Below are 21,028 nucleotides of genomic sequence, written 5' to 3'. Positions count from 1 at the left end.
GTCTCTGCTTAGCATCAAGCTGATCGTGTTCTTTTCAGAAAGCACTCCTTCTCAGCAACACTTGGAAGAATGCTTTGTGATTTGTGTGAGATTTATGTCCACCCAGGAGGTTTTTCATCCTGTCCTCACACCCAGGTATTATTTGAAACTTCATTTAACTCTTTTCCAACAGACTATATACGTAGCTTTGGTCACCCTGCCCAAAGCTGATTTAGTTTAGACATGGTGCAACCACAATTGAATAATGGAGGCAAAGAAGCCACAAGAGCTCAGCCACGGATAAACCAGTATCATCATTTCCTCTCCCAACAGTATTTCCTCTTGGTCAAGACAGCTGGAAACCCGTACTGAAGGATATGTTGGGTCAAATCCAGCATGGCACATCCTCTGGGTCTGCGTTTAACTCCTTCCTAGGAATAAGAAGATGGAACTTTCACGATTGCTTTTGGATACTAAACAAGGTGGTCATGATGGCCCAGACATCACATATTTAAAAGTTTCAACACAAGGTTCCTCTCAAGGGGTCTGGTGACTTTCTGATGCGCTTTTCTAAGCAGGCTCCTAAAGAAGCATCTTCATCCCCAATGCAAGGTAGCGATGGACTGTGTTCATATCTTGTGAAACTCATTACATCTCCTTAGCATTCATATTACCTTCTAGACAGGTTGTTGGAGAACAAAGTATGGAAGAGATCTCATGGATCACCAAGACTGGTTCTCTTGTTATTACACATACAAATCTCATATCCATTAACTTAAAGAAAGAAAAACAGCATGCTTGCTAAAGAAATGATGCTATGGGTCCCTGAACCAAGAAAAGCCTGGTTTTAAAGAGAAGGGAATATATACAAAAGTCTTCCGATAACCAGAAATTTAACTGCTAGCAACTGCTAGTCCCAGTGACCACACAAAAAGGTAACACACAAAGATCTAACCAACTATGATAATGACGTAACTCCCACACCCCTCATTCTAAAGCATTCACTTCTCAGCTGAAATCCCCCTTGAGGGTGGAAGTCAAATCTTACAGCTCTGGAACATGATGTAACCCTCAGTTCTACTCAGCTTATCAAAAAATTCCTGTTCTGCTCCCTCTCTTCTCACATTTCCTTGGCCTCATTATGCCTTTAAAAAGAGAGCTTGCTACTAAAATCCCACTTGGGCTAATTTGCCTATGACAGCTTGACAGCTGTAGCAAGAGAAACAGAGGGATTCTTCCAAGCAGATGATGATTTTGACTGTCCCATTAATTTGATCAGCCCAGCTCTCCCTATATAAAAATCCCACCAGGAACACAACTGAGAGGTATACCAGAACACGTAGATAGGTTATTCAGAAGAGACAAAGGAAAAGGGAAGAAGGAAAAAAGAGAACGAGGGAGAATGAGAGGGAGGGAGGGAGGGAGGGAGGGAGGGAGGGAGGGAGGGAGGGAAAAACTCTGAAAATTGTTCATGTACAGAAAGTCTTAAATCATTCTTTACTAGTACATCAGAATTAATTGGTCTTCTACATGCACTGAGCTTCCTTCGAGGTAGGTTTGGTCCCATATTGCAAGCCCAGTATATTTCTTCTGCCTCCTAATAACAGTTAGGATTTTCTAAGCAGGCTACAGAAGAGAAAGTACTTGTTCAATACCAGTAGCCCATTGCCACACTTTCCTATTACAAGCTTGTCAGCCTGCCAACGCAGAGAACTTCCAGAAATCCTGCTTGCTCTCTTCCCACAGAACACAAAGCAGCATATTCCTTCAGAAGCTCTATTCAACCTCCCTTTCTTCTCTGTAAGCTTGCATCTTTGAGACAATGGATAAGAGGAGCCCTTCCTCCATTCATTTGCTCAGCCTGCTGAAGCATCAGATCTGTCTGATCTTGCAGCAGAAGCATTATCCTTTGTTCTGATCAGGTTGCACAAATAGCTGTGCTTGTGTCAGTCCCCAGAGCAGATATTTTTTTCATGACCAATATGATTACATCTCACACACCACATTGTGTCCACCTAAAAATGTTGTGGTTTGTTTTCCCCAAGATCCAGGAGATCTACAAAAATACCACTCACTGTTACGCACAAAGGAAGAAGGGGAATCTGTGCAACACTGTCAGTACATGTATCCTAAGCAAATAAACCAAAATATTCATATCCCTACCAAATAAGTCTAGTGTCATAAGGCTCATATGAAGGGCCTCTCCAAGTTGAAGGATTTCTAGGGGTAGAACTTGATTATGAATCCCAAGACATCCCACTACTTCTCTGCAGATTATATACTCCCCATGCTGGTAAACAACAGCTGCTTTTACAGATTCTAACAACTTATTTCTTCCCACACAGATATATTGGGCTGGTCCCAGCAACCCTCACCACTGTCGTGACATACCTTCACCTACAATTCACACCTGGACTGCTTGCAAGCTATCTTCAACTGAAGAGACATGTGTTAGCTACTGCCAAGTTAGATGAATATTCAAAGCAGTATGTCTGGTAAGCGGTTCAGTTTCCCACACTGACGAAGAATAATAAATCACCACATCTATTGATATAGTCATGAGCTCTCAAAAGGTTACAAAGCATGGCTTTAATTTTCCCTTCCCCCTATTCTACCATAATGCATGCTACTTATGAAACCGTTGTTATCACAAAGACTTTTTTTTCCCTAGGTCAGAAAATCATATTAACTAGAAAGCACAGCCTGTAGGTTCTTCAGAACTTCAGTCTGTCAGAAAACACTCATTCAAGTTGGAGGTATAACTTTATCTAGTACCTGAAAATCTCTTGTATTTTTGCCTACGTGCGACTACGTATGCTGTGTGGTGTCTGAGGCCAGGTAAAAGCTTGAATCCCCATTTCTAGCTTCTAGCCAGGATTTAAAAGGGGGGAGAAAAAATGCTAATCCATGGTTTGCAATGAACAAAACAAAACCAAACCCTACCACAGGGGAAAAAGTCATTCTGCCTTTAACCGAATCTAATCTAATCTTTCCTCACAGCTATAACATCACTCTGAGTGCTTCACTCCCGAACTTTAACTTCACACACAGAGCACAGAGAATTACTGATACAAACCTTCTGTACAAGGCCAGACTCAAAAAATACATAAATGGGTCTGATTAACACTGCTGAGTTTCAATCAGAATCAATACAGTTCCATGAAGATATTGTCATTTTTAGTAAGTACAATATCCTCCAAAATCCAACAGCATTATATAATTTCTGTTTCATAAAGGCTTTGACTTTCCTTTTATTATCCCAGTCTTGCTTTAACACATATTTTATATTAGAAAGCATTCCAGGAAGCATATGGCAATAGAACTAGGTCAACCATTAACCAAATAACAGGAAGCTGATCTGCAGAGCACACCCTTCAAAGCTTGCTTAATGAGCTAGCTCTTCAGAATGTGTCCTTCAGTAAGGTTGCAACTAACTGTTCCACAGGATTTTCTTTAAAGCCACAAGGTCACCCAAGTTAGGCAGCTCCTAGACATGACACATTCAGAACAGCCATCAGTTAGTAAAAAGGCATCTATCCAGGTCACATGTTGAGATGAAGAACACTCTTTAAGCATACTTGGGTCACTGGACATCAGGAACCAGTTCCAACGCTTTCTTCATCTTATCAGTGAGCAGAACCCATTCAATCATTAATCTACTCCCACAATTTCAGGAAAGAACACATAAATTTGCCTTTGTAGAGCTTGTGTGGTGGGATACCATCACTCGATAAAGAACCTTACATCTCTCTGCCTCTTTCCATGCTTTCCTATCAGAAGAGGTCAAATTACTTCCCAGATGAGAGTCACTTGTCTGGCTTGCAAAAAAGGACTGTTATTAAGGCTGGAAACTCAGTGTCTCACTAAATGTTTCATGTTCTGGTTTTCCCTTGTTCTTTTAGAGATACAAACAGTATTTAACATGGTCTGTCAAATCAGAGAGAAAAAAAAAATATCATCATGGTTAGTACCTTCATTTGTTCCATCTCAGTCTTATCAATTGCTTCAACTGAAGATCACTTTCTATATTTTTAAACAATCGAAGAAACATATGCTTGAAGTGTAAGTTTTTAGGTCTCTGAAAAGCATCGGGTGTCAAGGAATAAAATCCATAAATAATGCAGAGATTAGTCAAAGTTCTGATTCACACTGTACTGCTAACAGAGCAGTAGAGGTGGCCCAATCAAATTGTTTCTAAATAAATAAAACACAAAATTTGCCATCACTCTACTTGTTTTGCATAGAACAGTCAATGATATCCATCAAATAACTGTTGCAACAACATAAGTCAACAGCGATGTACCAAAAAGAAGTATTAAATTTTAAAATAAAAATAAGCCACCATCAAGCTGTGTGACTACAATCAAATCTTGACACTGAACCTATAAAGATATTATTATTCTTCTGATACTCTCAGAAAATAATGGATAGTCCCTTATGTCTTCCTACTGTAGTCCTTCATTTGAATATTTACAAACAAAAATTCTAAGATCTCAAAGTCAATACTTACCTCCAATAAATCAAAACAACAACAAAAACTGTCTCTACATTTTCATTGCTAGTTGTAGGCACGTTTCACCAACGCTTCTAACAGGAAAATCTGTTGTGAACTTCTACAAACCAAGAGTTTGATGTCTACACTTGTGGCACCAAAAAAAACAAACAAACAAACAAACAACAACAACAAAAAAAAAACATGTCCTACAAATGTTCTCGAACCAGTGTTTTCAAAACTGAGAACTTCTCTGTCACCTCATGTTTATGAGATGGGAACTCAAGTCCATCTTTCTGGTGCTAGAGCTTGCTAGAACCAGATAACAATTCCAGTTCCTAGTTATCAGACACAGGAAATGATAAGGCATCCATGATGACAGAGAAAACAGTCAGTGTGTGTGATCATATGTCCCTGCAGATTGCTTTGTATCTTAAGCGACAGCTCCTTACTGAAACAGGCTAACTCAGTGGAAGACTGCCAAGCATGCTGTGGTGAGATTATCATCTTAGCAGTTATTTATAATAAACTATCTTCAGCAAGTAGCACCTTTTTGGGTATGAAAAAGTGAAGGACCCTGTATTTTCTTTGCAGTATAGAGATGTTCTAGTTTGAGCAAGAAAAGGTACAGACAAAATTTAGAAGCCTTATTCATTTGCATATGAAGAAACACTTCTGATGAACATTCTCTCCAGTGTGCACTAGAAACTGTTCAACACACTGAAAAAGCCATAAAATTTCCAACTTCCAGAAAATAAAACCTGCAAAAGAAATTATATGTACACAGTAACTATATCTTAGAAGAAGAAGCCTATTGATTTGACTGTATCCTTGATACTTCTAATGCTCAAACAGCTACCATACATGGAGTTATCTACGTAACCAAGAAAAAGTTCTGCCTGAGATGGTGTTCAAGTTTCACCTAATTTTTCAGTGATATTTATTTCCAAGTACACTATGGAGAAGTGCTAGTCCTCCATAGTTTCAACCAAAAAATCTGCTGAATGGGGCCAATGGAGCAAGGAGGACTGTGTAAGGATGAAGTTACTGCAGAACAGAACAAACAGTCTTCACATACAGACTTGTTTTATATGCATCCCCTCCTCCCATCACCAAATTACAACTGGGAAAACATACCTGTGGGTTGACTACTACCACACTCCCACTCCAGTTCTTAGGAACGTATGAAGAAAGTCATACCTTTGCAGGGCTACCACAGAACAGCATCTAAGACAAGGATTCATTCAAGAGAAGCTGTAAAATCATTCTTTGAAAATCCTGCTGAACAAGCAAGAGAAATCATGAGAGCTCTGATTATGAAGTAGGGCTCTGCCATGCCCATCAGGAAGCAAGTTCTGCTATTCTAGAGCTTCCCAGGCTGCAGTTAGAAGAAGATGTCTCCAAACATTGGGGAGAGGGACATTAAAATGACAACAACAAAAACAAACAAACAAGAACAAACGAAAACAGGAGACCTATCCATGACTGAGCATACAGAAGACAAATCACTACATTTTTTAAGATTTAAAAGTTCACAGAATGCCTGAAAAGCTTATTTATAAGTTTTTTGTTGTTGTTGTTTTGTTTTGCTCCCCCCCCCCCCAGCCCCAGATTTAGATAGTCATGTAACGGTATTTGGCACTTAAAAAAATGGTGTCAAAGTAATTTGGCACTAGCCTTAATCAAATAGGAAAAAAAAAAATCTAATAGGACATTCCTGCTTAAAAGAAAGCAGAAACAATTACAATGGCTTTCTGCAGTTTCTTAGTAATTACAGTTTCAAAGACTATGCAGTATCACTTGCAGTATTTTGTACCTTTCTGCATTTCACAGCTGCAGTACAATGTTCTTAAATGGTTACAGCTTTTGAACAAACTGTCTCTGCACTAAAGCCAAAAGGATCTACAATGAAACTTCAGCTGAAGCTCAGAACTTTCACATGATTGAACTCTTCTCTTTCTCCAGATCTGCTTAGCCCTTCAGCCTCCCCCTAACCCCTTTTAAAATCCATCAGACATGCTTTTGGAGGGCACTTCACTTGTAAAAAAAAAAAAAAAAATTGGTAATAACAATTTAAAAAAGAAGAAAAAAAGAATTTCAAAAGGAAATGAAACCCTGCTGGACTGAAGTTTTCAGATGACAAAGCAGAAGGTAAGTGTTTAATACCAAGTATGAAAGCAGCATAAAAGGACAAGATGCAGAGGGAAAAATCTATTTAGGCTTCCTGCGCTGGCATGAAATGGCTGCTTTCCTTCTTACTGCCAGCTCCCATGCTTCATGTTGACATTACACATCCTGTACTGTAGATCCACCCCCATGCTGATGCTTGCCCAACAGAATTATCTCCTGCGTCACAGCAGTGGTAACAGAACTGCTGGCTCTGCAGATCTGAAAGCACCATTTCAGTGCTTAATACATTCAGCAACTGGACACATTACCAGATATTCTGGGTTGGTTTGTGGTACTCTCAGCACTGTATTACTTGGCTGAACCTTCTGTTAACCAGATGGTCTGTTCTCCCCTTGGGACCAAACCATTAAACTTTATTTTATTAATTTCTACCAAAACGCAGGGACACTTTATAGCACTTGTGTCTGGTTTATCTCCAACAGGGTTGCTAAGATGAAAATGACCTAAAAATAACTGGAAGTGCTGCTTCACACCAACAGAGAACAAGATCTTTTGGAGTAAATATTTAAATGATCTGCCAGATGAAGTACCATAGTAGCATGAACACATGGATAGCAACTTCTATTATATACACATATGCAAATTTACACACTCCTATCATTGTAAAATGGTCTAGGTTACATTTTCCCTGATCCAAAGCACCTCTGTCTTGAACAGGAATTTACCATGCCAGTGTCTATTCAAACCATTCTCTTAATGGCAAAAAAAGTGTGAAAAGTCATGGCTTCCAAAAACACCACAGTTAGTGACGTGGCTCCAAAATGCTTGAAGATCATCTAGAGGCAACAAAGAAACATGAATGTTCCCAGTTGAACACCCTTAAACTCATATAAAATCATATTTCAGGGACATGCCAGCATTAGTTGAAGTCAAACTTGAGGTATTTGTAACACACATGCTCCCCCTGTCAAAATACAAAGAGTGAGAATGAAAGAAAAGGAGCACATGAATGAAAGTGAAAGAATTATCTACAGCATTAGTTCCCATTGGCTGTTGCAAACCAGCTACAACCATGCCATCACATGCAATCACAAATGAACATCTCGTGTATGTAGGTGGTAGCTGTTGAAAGCTGAAGGCATCTTCTATTTAAGATGCAATTTCCAAATACCTCCCTGAAAACTCCAAAAGAATTAGTCCATGTAGTTAAGGATTTGATCTTTAAATGCGTACTCAACAGGAGTAGCTGCAGTCAAACTCAAAGTCATATCACAGGGACTATTCAAATGAATAAGCTTTTACAGGATAAGGACTTTAGCCCTCATCTTGTATTATCTGCCAAATGTACTGCAGTAACAACAAAATACAATGGGAGATGAGGTCTGACCTATTAAAAAACATTTTGTTAATGTTCGTAACAGTGGTAGTGAGGATTTATTAAATAAATAAATAACACATAAATGTCTGCACACAAAACAAAATCCCAGGAATGTAAGAAGAATCTTGTAGAAGTTGCAGTTTTAGTGCCTTCAAATAGGAAGCCAATTCACTTAAAATCTAACAATAATAAATCATTAAAATAGGTTCTCCAGGGCTACCACTACAGTGCAGTGCTTCCAAAGCAAGGCTGGAGTCACTATTCAGATTGCTGCAAGCAGACATTTATCAGAGGCAGACTTCTCAGCCTAGAGCTCCAGTCTCTCTAGGGCTGGGATCTCAGATATGTTTAAATAGGACAGCACTACTAGTGTCCAGCTTCCCACATGTGACTAACTTCTGATGTGGAAGGAGATCATAAGCCATCTTCTTTGTGCCACTTGGGCAACTAAATAGTCTTTTGGTCATTTATTATTAAAATTCTTACTTAGACATGAATAACCCTCCAATCTGGATGTCAACAGATCAGCAGGCATTGCCTTCAGCTCATAAGCAGGCTGCTTATTTCACCTGTAAAGAGGATTAGATGTTTTCAGCATATCAAGGAAACAAGCATAAGAATAGACTGTATAGCATTTTAGCTCCATCTATCTTTAAAATTTCCCCAATGAGAAGGATTTTTTTTTATGTCCCATTTAAGTTACTACCTCATCATCATATGACTGGCCTCCACTGCCATGTCATACAAAACTTCAGTGTATGGTAACAGGCCCCCCAGAAAGTCATTCCACAACCTGAAACATCATCTACCCTTCAAACACACTAAAAATAGATTGCTCACCCTCTTGAGGTCTCAGCAACCCATCTGATATTACAGTACAGTATTAACAAACCTATGTAGACATGAATTCTTAAAATAAATATCTTCAGAGATAAGACCATAACACCAGCAAGCAAATTATATTCCTGTACACCACTGAAGTAGCATGGGTGAACCTGTGGAAGCACTGAAGCAACATGGAGGGCAATGAGGATTTCATGTTCATTTTGCAAGAGAACACCACATGCAACCCTTGGTCAACCTGCCTGTCATCCTGCCAAGCAACTCCTGACTCAAGGCTTTTGGTCTCAAAAACATTTTCTGAGAGGGACCTTAACAGTTTTTATGTGGTTTCTTGGGAACAAAACACACTGAAAATCTTGTATTGCCTCCTGCTCCACCGTGGAAGGAGAGCACTGCATTTGTGGAGAGGGAGTTGAATGGAAAAATCTTTGTAGTTTATCACCTCTGTAATCTGATCATTTAAAAATAATTCAGATTTACTCATTTATTCATGCAGCTGAGAGACCCAGAATATATTGACTCACTTTTTCAGCAGCTTCAGTGAATAATACAGTTATGCCCTTGGAGCCAGGGGTTTCAGAAAGTCTCTCACATGCATGGATAACCTGGCAGGAGAAATCTGCATGCTCTTGAGAAACAACAGCTTCTTCTCAACCTAGCAGAGTAGAAACACACCAGGGGCCAGAACCACCAAAGAGTTAAAAACATAAATCCTGCAACCCCCAAGTGGAGAGCCATTATACATGCTGATTCACACAACGGCCTTCAGTCATATTTACCTCCTGAAGGCCCGATAAGGTTCTCCTCTCCCCAGGCCCTGGTGCTATCATGCACAGGGCTGTTTTACACCATATGCTTGATCACAGACAAGAGAACTTGACCTCTATATGACCTGACACAGTTGAAAGCTGATATGCTTTCTCCCCACTGCCCTCCCCCACCAAAGATAAAAGGTCAATTAGACCAAAAAGAACCAGTCCAGACTGACTTCAAGTTACATGAATTCAACTTTCAGTATGTGCTCCTGGCCAGGAACCCAAACCCTTTCTTGCAAGGCTGCAAGTTACAGCCATGTGAGAAGGCAGAGAGAATTCAGCAGTCAGGAAGCTAATTAACAAGGTTGAGAGCTGCCTGGCTATGCTCAGTTTTCCATCATCCATTTGTTAACATTTTTACACTCGTCAAGTTATTCAGCTGGGCACGCTAGAAGCACAGTTTCAGGGCCTACCAGTGCTGGAGGTCCTATATCTTGCAGCCAAAGCCACCCAGATGCAGTCAAGGAAGAGAAAAACTGAAATGCATGATCAGAGCTTCCAACCAAATAAAGAGATATGAACAAATTTGAAATGATTTATTGACATTTATTTATGTTTCTGACAGTACCACTTGCCACACAACATACGAAACATGATGACTCCTCATGGCCATTTCCTTCCCAGACTTTAATACATTAACAACTAAAGCTAAGTAGATGCTGTATACATAGTTAGCCTCTTCCATACTCACCACAAGTAGTAACATATCTGAGAAAAAATGATCAGTCAGAATGAGAGCAATGACATAGATGAAAAGTGGCAGATACCTCCAGTGGCCATCTCCAAGTGTTTGCAAACAGAAGAGATCTGGTCCAATCTCACTCACCAGAACCACTCCCAAAAGGAACCTTTTCTTTTCCTATGTACACATGGTTTTGTTTCAACTGACTGCAAAAAATCTAGCACCAAGGTCTTAATTTCCAATATCCCCATTATATTTTATTTATGGCTATTTCACTGAATAGAGGAATGGATTGTTTAAGGAAGTCAAAAAATTAACAGCAAGATTTCCAGAGCTGGCCACTAGTTCTTTGGTCTCCTCAGTGTTTGGTCAGAAATGCTGAAAATCATGTTATAAACACCCTCTTACCCACAAATCTAGTTGAGTCTGACTACACCTAAGAATCCAATTTTTAGTGAAAACAAACAAATGTTCAGGGACCTAAGTTCTCTGCAGAAAAAGTTTGCTCAATACAGGTTTTCTGTGGGAAAACTAGAGAAGGGAAGGGAAGGGAAGGGAAGGGAAGGGAAGGGAAGGGAAGGGAAGGGAAGGGAAGGGAAGGGAAGGGAAGGGAAGGGAAGGGAAGGGAAGGGAAGGGAAGGGAAGGGAAGGGAAGGGAAGGGAAGGGAAGGGAAGGGAAGGGAAGGGAAGGGAAGGGAAGGGAAGGGAAGGGAAGGGAAGGGAAGGGAAGGGAAGGGAAGGGAAGGGAAGGGAAGGGAAGGGAAGGGAAGGGAAGGGAAGGGAAGGGAAGGGAAGGGAAGGGAAGGGAAGGGAAGGGAAGGGAAGGGAAGGGAAGGGAAGGGAAGGGAAGGGAAGGGAAGGGAAGGGAAGGGAAGGGAAGGGAAGGGAAGGGAAGGGAAGGGAACTAACTGTCTGTGTTAAAAACTACCTTCACCAATCCATCTAAAATTTCTGCACAACCTGACATAGGAAATATGGAACAATGTGAGCTGTCAATTTAACATCAACAAGAGGGAAGAGGGGAAAAAAAAAAAAGTTTTATTATCATCAGACAGCTGAATTCTGGCATTTAGGCCACATTCTGGCATTCAGACCCTTTATTAATGATCCCTATCTCAGCTAGACATTTATTTAAATCTTCACCAAGTCAACCCAGTTGGTTAAGAATGCACCACCCGGAATGTCAAACTCATGCTGAACCCAAATTTTCCAGCACATGTAGTCTTACCTTGGTTACTCTGTTTATTTGATAAATCAGGAGAAACTCAAAGTATAGGCTGCTGGAACTCTGGTTCTGGGTGTCACATTCACCCATTCTGCTCTTTTCTTTGACAGCAATGAAAGATCTAGGGATAATGTGTGACAGGGATGAATTTGCCTGGCTCTTGTGATACGTAGCTATCAGATCTTGAAATGTTTGCATGACAACAGACCAATACGGTATGACCCATCTTCTTCCCCAAAAGAATATCCTGTGATGCTTTCTTTCCACAACTACTGCTATCACCCTGAAGCAGCACTATTTGAACCTTAAGAGCTGCAAGCGGGAAGGAAGAGTTTGCTCATTCGGGCAGTGCAAAGAAGCCCCTATTGTCCTACAAGGCCACGGAAACAGTGACCACATGTACATCAGAAGATTCCATTTTTAGCATCTTTCAAAACAAAGTCTTCTCTTTCACATTATCACGAGCACACTGAATCCTCAGTCTTCCTATATCATTCTCTGCAATGTCTGCTTTGTTTTGTCTTGAAAAATCATTCTCCTGCCTCTCTACCCCACGCAATTGCTCTATTAGCAGCAAGTTTCCACTACACATAATTATGGCATGCCTTAGCCTACTTTTCTGTTTGCTGAATAGCTATGCCTATTTTCTACTTGTGCTGATGCTACCATTTACTTTTCCTGACACTCTAATCCTTGTATCCTTTGAAGGCCTGACTTCCTCCACCACAACGGCAGCTGGGGTTCTCAGGGCCCTTTCCAGAGCTTTTTAATAGCAACAGTAATGCCAGTGCTGAACATCCCCTTTCTTAATCTTCAGGTCATCACAGAGGCTATACCTGTAAAAAAAGTGCTTCAAATACACTGTCCAGTGCTGCTAACCACCCATTATGTAAATGAACAGCAAATTATTAATTGCATTTTCCTGGCATACAATACAAGCATCTAGCTTCTTCTCTCCCAAAGGTGTAAAATAACTTCAATTTTCTGCACATTCCCAATTAGATTTTTTTATCTTCCACCACAAAAAAACAAGCTACACACTTCAACTAATTTCTTAATTTAACTAGTGAAAAACTAACCATAGTCCAGTGAATAAAGTGTTCTCTCAGAATTATTTGTCCTCAACACAGTGGCCTTGCAATGATTGCTGCCCTGATAAGCTCTCAGTAAGTCCTTCCTAATCGCTCATGACATTGACGCTGTGCCTACAGCTCCTTATGCTGACATTATTAAATGTATTCTTAAAGAGACTGTGTTTGACTCCAGTCAAGAACAATGACTGCACATCCTCAGATGTCTCATTTCCATCTTCTTTAAATTACCAAATTGATTGTTTTTCTTGAGGGATCCTACGATCTTCTACCCACAGAACTGCTTCTAGCCCCAGCCAAAAACTCACTGTATTCCCCACAGACAGCAGCTATGGAGGTCCATCATTACTTCCAAAAATTTAAAAAAAAAAAAAAAAAAAAAAAAAGAGCTAGTCAAAAACAAAGAGGTGAAGATCAAGAGGAAATGAAAGGTATAGTATTACCGCTAAATCTGGGACTCATGTTCTGATAATCATTGTGTCTCAAAAAATGACTACAAACCAATCACAACCAAGAGTGTAGGAAAGGTTCTTTTCCAAACACTGCTAAAAGGAAAGCTCCTTCAATCAGTGGTTAAGCAAGGATATTTTGAGATGACTGCAGTAACAGATACTGACTCAAGCTGAACAAAGCAACTGCACCAAGATATTCAATCAGTAAGAGATGAAGAGAACACAGGAAAAAAAAAAAAAAAGTTGTACATAAGCCTGAGTATTTCAAATATCAGACACCAGAATTTAAAGATTTCCCTAAATAAAGGTTTCCCTTTCCCCATCTCATCCCCTCTTTCAAAACCCTCCAGAGTTGTGTTTGTACTGCAACATCTGGCACAGCTTCATAAAACCCAAGAGATAAGTGTCAGACTTTAGATCTTTGGTATTGTTTCCAAAGTTAAAAGAACAAAATGGAACAAACCCTAAAACAATCTCATATGACTTTTTATTTACGCATGTGTTCAACTTCCCAAACACATGCTGAAAGTAGACTAATACTTCCAGAACTCAGGACATAAATTAAGATTGCATTAAATCTAGTCCCCTCGTTTGGAAACTTCTGCTAGAGCCTTTTCACTACAACCAACAAGATAATTATCATAAGTTGAGCTATCTCCCTTCCTCCCCCCTTTTCTTCTTTCAGCACTGGCATACAAGCCATGCTATTTTAACTTCTTTCCTGTTCTCCCAGTTCTTCTGGAACATTTTATTTTCAACAGTCAACTCATTTGGAGAAGTGCCATGCTGAAGTTCAACCATTTACAATGTTAACTGTGTCTCTGCCAGCAGCAGAAGACTTACATCACACCACCTTCTCCAGCATCTCTTTCTTTAAAAATTTTGAGTTCCTGTCTCTGAGGAACTTAAGTTTCTGCAGTTTAACAGATATTTAAGCAACTTTAATTCTTATCATTCTCCTTACTTCTCTTCAAAATTGCCCTCACTTTCATTCCCTGAAGAGTAAGGTGGCAGTTCTCATCCCCTCCTCAATTAATACTTCATTGTGTCATGTGCTATGGGCCCGTATTATATCTTAATGCTACCCGAAAGATTTCCATTAAACAAGCCCTTTCAGAGAGACTGCTTGATTAGTTAGCACTCTAGAAGGAAGCAACTGTTTGAAAAGATAGCAAACATTTAACTTGATGAAGTTAAAGATTTTACTAAAGCCAGCAATTAGAACTTCATACGTGATCACATCCTTTAAGTGTTAAGTAAATCATATAGCTGATAGTAACAGCAGACCTTTTTCCTCTGGAACAAGTTCATGAAAGACAGGATTTCAGTTCAAAACAAAGATTAAGGGAAAAAAAAAAAGGAAAAAAAAAGAACATTTATATTATTTTCTGCTACAGTACATTGAAAATATACCAAAGTACAACATATAGGGAAACATAGTACCTGAAATGACTCAAAGACGATATGGGTCTTCATGGGCCTTTCCTGATCTGTCAGAAGAGTATCTCCCTTCCTTTACCATTGTGCTTCTTCCAAACATCCTTTTCAGTATTTCAGTTCATTTTTTGTTGTAGTGTTTTTTTGTTGTTGTTAAGATTATTTTTTTTTGATAATTATTCTTCTACAGGTTTCATTGCTAGGTTTGGTTAGTGTTAGCTTCATAATAGGGCAATGTGAGTAAATGAAGTAGGAAACTGCAGAAAAAGGACTTATATCTGTGAAATTATTGAAAAGCTATGTAGTATTCATTTACTCATATTGCCCTATTATGAAGCTCAAAGTAGTGTTCTGCTCAGTTTAAGTAATTATCCACAACAACATGCAGAGAAAGTGTTAGAGCAAAAATAGAGCAATCTCAATTTATACTGTAACTCCACATGTTGTTTGGAATCATAGGAAAACACACAGGAAAAACTCATTTACACCTGTTTCTTGGAATTCCAAATTTCAGGAGGCATCTTTGGGCTCTTCTGAAGTAACCTTCCTCAAACTGTAACCTGTACTATTATAAGATTTTAGCTCTTCACATTTCCTTTCTAAGACTAAAATTAAACTTTTCCATTCTTTGGGGCCCACAGTAACATCTGCCAGATGTCCAGACATCTATGTTGAAGGCAGTTCTTCTCCAATACTTATCAACTCTTTAATTACTCATGTCTTCCTAAAAGTCAATTCTCCTTTAAATCAAAGTTCACAACACTGCAAAATTTGTTATAAACTTTACTAAATTAAAATGACCATCTTTTTTTCCACTTGTGTTTGCAGTTTTCCATTTCCAGCATCCAATTGTGTACTCATATTCCTCACTGCCTGGGCATATACAACACATTTTTAGTTTTCCTCCTGTATCAAAATTATTTTTAAAACCAATGAAAAGAAATTATAAACATGATGTTTTAAGTTTCTCCAGAATGTAGTTCATTATTAACCTATAAAAAAGGAATAAGGAAATCAAATATTTGTTTAAATATTTTTAAAGCAGTGGTCCTTAGGTTATGTCTAGTGGGGTTGAGAAAAGTGATTAAGAAAAGCTAGTTTATATACTGAACAATAAGCTATGAATGCAGTTTCTGATAGATCTTGCACCATGGACAAACTGTGGGTGCTCATAAATCAAAAGCAATTGAAATCCAATATCTGAATGAAGAAATTTGTGTCTGATGACAAGAAACATACTGGTCACCACTATCTCTTGAATTAAAATTATCATTCTAGATCCCCTGAAAGCCTTTTGTTTCATTTTTTGCTTTTTTGTTTTAAAAAATAAAAGTCACTCAGCTAGTCTTCTAACAGTAAGGTGAAATTCAGTCTGGGCAGACTAGAACAAGGAACATCATTAATGAGAATATTCTTCTCTAAAGATATTTCAGTCTCATAGTAGAGAAAACACCTATTCAAATAACACCACTCTCCAATACAAACCATTGCAAAAATGTTATTTTTCCTAGGGTGTCTGTCACCACAGGAGAGGGGCAAGATGCCCTCCCATCAAGATCCCCAGCTTAAATCTTAAACTTGTTCTTGTATTGCACATGCCACATTTATGAACAATGTATCTGCAGGTCATGTTGTAGTGTAAACACTGAGTTGACTTCTCAAGAAGTAAGAGCAAATTCATGATTTCAAACTATGAAACACGATCAGATACCTATGGAGACAATATACCTAATAGAGAGGATGGATACTTAGGATCTGACCCAACCAGCAGAGGTCAGTGAGGACTTTGTTATTATCTTCAGTGGCTGCTGATTTAGACCTGTACAGAAATTGTAAAGCGCATCAATGAACATCACATCGGTGAAAAAAAAAAAGAAAAGAAAAGAAAAAAAATAGTTAACCTCCTTTCTTATTTTGTCAAACTGTAAGATGAAACATACATGAAATGGTATGTTGCATGGCCCACCTCTGAAAATGCTTCATTTCAGAAGGGTGGAGATAACCACAGTATCTCAGTACTTTGTGTGACATTATCAGCAACCAGCACTAACAAAATGCACAGCTGATAATGCAGTATACTTTCCAATAATATTGGAGTATATACACTACACAATTTATTCCACAGGAAAAATGAAACAAGGACATTGATTTTAACCTTGCAGTAGCTGGATCCCAAGTTCATCTTTAGTGATTACAGTCATCAAATCTTTCTGTTCTTGGTGCCCATGTGGGAGTGTGTTTTCAGATTCACTGGTCTCCTATTCTATAACATATACCTCCCATATATAACAAGTTCCTTCTTAAATGCTTCAAAATAATCTACATATGAATGCTACCTTTCTATGGAGCAGTGCATTCAAACTCAGTAGCACTGCATCCTGGTATCCACCTCATGCATTTCAGCATGTAGTTTGAATTTTTTGAGGAACTGCATCTACTATGCATCTGATGTGCAAACCAAGATTGGTGGGAAAAGAGTGAGGCCTGGTTTGAGACTACTGAAACTGATTTCAGATTAAAAGGTGGGCTAAAAAAAATCACACAAATTCCTTTTCAACTGCTATCTCTCTTTAAAGATCTTAGGTTTCCATAATTACATTAAAATCATAACAAGAATGTTGCCATAAGTTTTCAGAAAAAAAAAACCTTTAAAGACACCAAAAAAGACAGCTGTGAAAACTGTTTCATTTTTTCCAAGAGAAATTGTGTATTTTATGATGCTCTGAGGAACCTACTAAAAGCTTGCCAGTATCGTTTTAATGCAACCTAGTGAGTGGGGAGAAATATTCCATCTTAATATAAAATGAATCCAAAAGAAGGAATGCTCTTGAAAATCAGAAGTTAAAAATCCCATAAATCAGGCATCAACAGCATCACCTAGAAAAAAAAATGACATTTCATGACATTCTCTGGAAGAACCTGAGCAGCCTCAATCTGTGTGCACTTACCTCCAAATGCTTTCAAAAATCTATAAATATTAGCATACATACACAATTCTTTGGTCAACTGATCAACCTCCTAAATTCTGTGGTCTTTAACCAAAGAAAAATGTCTAGAAAGGTGACCTCCACATGAAAGCATAAGAGCAAAAAAGCCTGAGGATGTGTTTCTCTGTGTGAAGGAGAATCTGAGCAATTTCCTCCAATCCTCATTTCCTGATAGCATGAAGTCAGAGAGAAGACCCATCACAATGTTGTACATTGAAAAAACTGAAGAAACCCTAGGGGAAAAAATCATGATTAAGCCACCTTCTGCCAGCAAAGCTTCAAAACATGGAGACACATCCACGATGTTAGGAGCACTTCCCATCTCAGCTTTGTCTACTCTCTCTCTCCTCCATTTTCTGGTGGAGCTAGAGAACATGACATGGCTTACCTGACTCAGATCACAGCTCTCTGCCAAACTAGTCACTTCCTCTTAGACATGCAAGCAGCTTCATGAGACAAACAGACCCCCACAGACACACACACAAAAGCAGCAGCAGAAAGCACTCAAACTTGAAGGTCTTTCTCCTTCCAAACACCAGAAAAACGAATGAAACTTTTCCCTTTTCTCCCCCAAAAGAGGGATGTGAGGCGGGGAGAAATCCTATCAGATCACAACTACATGAAGCTCCAGGAGGATCTCTGTGTGGAGAATAGAAACCACAATGCTAAGAGGACGCAGGGGGGGTAGAAGAAGGTTACTCCAGAAGACATAAAGAGCCTGTAGACTGTGTGTGTGCATGTGTGCGAGAGCGAGGAGAAGCTTTGTGTTGTGGAGCCTGGACTGGAACCAAAGCAGACAGCTTGCAAATGGAGGACAGGGAGATAAAGAAAGGGAAAGAGAAGGAAAGATAGGGAGAAAGCTGCTCCGGGTGGTGGAGAAAGGGGCAGGGGAGAAAGCTCCTTCTCCCTTGCCTGGTTTAAAGGTAGGGACATCGGAGAAGTGAGCGAGAAGAAGTGGGCTCCTTCCCTTTCCTTTCTTCCCTTCACGCTCTCTTTCTCTCAAAGGAGAGCAGAAGCGTGTGTAATGGCTCCTGCTCTCCAGCTGAACGCTGTCCTCCTCCAAGCAACCTCCTGCGGGCACCACCAGCCCCCCAGCCCCGGCGCCGCCGGGGACCCCCGCATCCCAAGTGGAGGAGCGCGGCAGCGGGGGCACCAGCGGCGGGGTGAGGGACCAGCCTCGCCAGCGGCGAGAGAGGGCAGCGAGAGGGGACGAGGAGAAAGAGCAGGAGAGGAAGAGGGGGAGAAAGAGAGGGAGAGAGAGAAAGAAAGAAAGGAAGGAAGAAAGAAAGAGAGAAAGAAAGGAAGGAAGAAAGAGGTCACCCGATTGCCTGGGTCGTGCCAGCACGGAGCTTTTCTCTCCTCCGTGTCTCTCCCGTCTCTGATCCAAGTCCACACGCACAGCACCATCCAGACCTCGCACACACACACATATCCACACGGGCACCCCCACCCCGAAAGCTCGACTGATATCTCACTTATCTCCCCATACCCCCCCCCCCCTTTAATGCAACAACAAAAAATTAATTAACCGCCTTCCTCCTCCTCCCACCACCACCACCACCACCACCACCAGCACCTCCTCCTCTTCTCCTCCTCCATGCAAGAGACTTCTCTCAAACAAAACACCCCGCTCTCGCTCCCTCTCTTCTCTTTTTTTTTTTCTTCCTTTCTTTCTTCCTCCTTCCTCCGTTGGCCGAATGAATGGATTTCAGAGGAAGGTGGTGGAAAGAAAGAAAGACGGAGAAGACCAAACAAAAAGATATATATATACACATGAGAGATGATCTCTCCAATGCCAAACCGGAGATGGGTTTTAATTGCAAGAACTTACAGGAGCGTCCCGGCACTGCTGCTCTTGCTGCTGTCTCCTCTCCTCTTCCTCTCTGCCTAGCTCTTCTTCTTGTTATTGTTGTGGAAGTTGTTTTGTGAGTCTCATGTGCTCCTTGCCAGGTCTCAGCAATGGAGAATCGCCATCTTTCCCTGCTTTTCCCCCCCTCTCTCTCTCTCCCTCTCTCTCTCTCCTTCACTGGTTTGCTGCAGCTGCAGATGACCTGAGATATCCGTCTCTCTCTCTCTCTCTCACTCACCCTCTGTGTCTCTCTCTGAATAATGAGCAACCAGAGGGAGAGAGAGAAAGAAGACAATCTCCTCTCCTACCACACAAAACGCAAGAGCACCAGGGGGTGCAAGAATCCTTTCTAAAAACAACAACAACGTGTAGGGGAAGAGGAGGAAAAAGAGAAAGAAAAGAGAAGAAAAGAGAGAAGGAAAAGGCAAGAAGAAAGAGAAGGAGGGAGGTGGAAGAGGAGGGGGGAAAGCAAGCAAACAAGAGAGAGATCCAGGAGGCAGACAGATGGAGAAGAAGATGGTAGTGATAGAGGAGGAGGTGTTGAAGATGAAGGAGATTAAGAGGAGGAAGGTGGTAACAAAAAGTTAAGGTTTGGGACACTGAATCACTCACGGGCCAGGGAGGAGGAGAAGAAGGGGGAAAGATCTGAAGAGCTTCCCCTTCCAAGCTGTTGCCTTCACAAAGCTTCTTGCACAGGAGCTCTCAGCAGCTCCTGCGATGCTGGGGGAGCCGCTCGGATGGAGCGCTATGCTAGGTCATAGCTCTCTTCCAGCCATGGCAAAAACCGGTTTCTGCATGCAGATCTGCCCCTGAGGTGATCCCTCAGACACATCCATCTAGAGGCTAATCTTCCCTGAGCAGGGTAAAGAACATAAATGGAGCTGGAGGTTGCAAAGTATAAAACCAGATCTACCACGTGGTTGGTTTTTAATCCCCCTTCCAGCTCGCATTTGATGTGGAGAAAGGAGACTCAAATTGTCCATTTCTGGCACGTATTTTGAAGTCTACTCCCGGAAATAAAGACAGTCATCTCCAGGTTTTTTATTTCTCACAAGCATTTAGGAGAAAAGAGAGCTTGTACTACCGAGCACCAAAATCACTTCCTACATTGGTGAAACGTTTTTGGCTGCAAAATAAAATAAATAATCCTACTTAAATAACTTTTATGCCTTCCAACACCTAGTTGTCTGCTCTTTTGTGACTGATTATTTAAAACCGAGGAAAGAAACGATCAAGGCTCACAAAGAAAGGTATCTTGGTGATGAAGGCAAGCAAGCAAAGACAAAGCTGCTGTAGTCTGCATTTATATTTAGCCTCGTTCTATTAAGCATTGTGCTTAGCTACTTCTTTTGCTCGACCCCCCTCCCCCCCAGCCCTCCACTCTTTCTACAACAACAGGTCAGATTCTTTCTAGGGTTATGCCTAACACTGGGGGTGGGGGCAGTGGGGGGATTAGGGGTTATGTGCAGACTCATAAAATCAATGCACGGGAGTGAGGGAAAATCAATTTGAGCACAAGGGCATGGCTGGTATTGGAACATAACTGGGATTTCTCGAGCCCTCAAGCGCTGCAATTTGCATGGGTGGAAGAGAGACTAGAACCACAGAGCTCCGGTTCGGGTGAAGGGGGAGATCCCTCCCCAGCTCCGAGGAAGTTTTGTGTGAGTG

General features: G+C 40.5%; 1 protein-coding gene across 5 annotated transcripts in view; it reads right to left on the bottom strand.

Annotated features, from left to right (window-relative positions):
• The window catches only part of ZNF462 (zinc finger protein 462), a 96,262-nt gene extending 76,296 nt beyond the window's left edge, over nt 1–19,966 (bottom strand). For 2 of the 5 annotated variants that reach the window (XM_083817703.1, XM_083817701.1), the window contains exon 1: nt 19,343–19,966. The gene's annotated coding sequence lies outside the window, so the exon portion shown is untranslated. Of the gene's footprint in view, nt 1–14,530; nt 18,993–19,342 lie in introns of those variants that run through there. The other 3 variants (XM_083817699.1, XM_083817702.1, XM_083817705.1) reach the window with 3 other exon arrangements.
• Between the last annotated feature and the right edge of the window lie 1,062 nt (nt 19,967–21,028).

The sequence above is a fragment of the Anser anser genome (genome assembly GCF_964211835.1).
Source record: "Anser anser genome assembly, chromosome: Z".
Classification (NCBI taxonomy): domain Eukaryota; kingdom Metazoa; phylum Chordata; class Aves; order Anseriformes; family Anatidae; genus Anser; species Anser anser.
The sequence above is the reverse complement of the archived record's forward strand: the minus strand, read 5'-3'. Positions and strand labels throughout refer to the sequence as shown.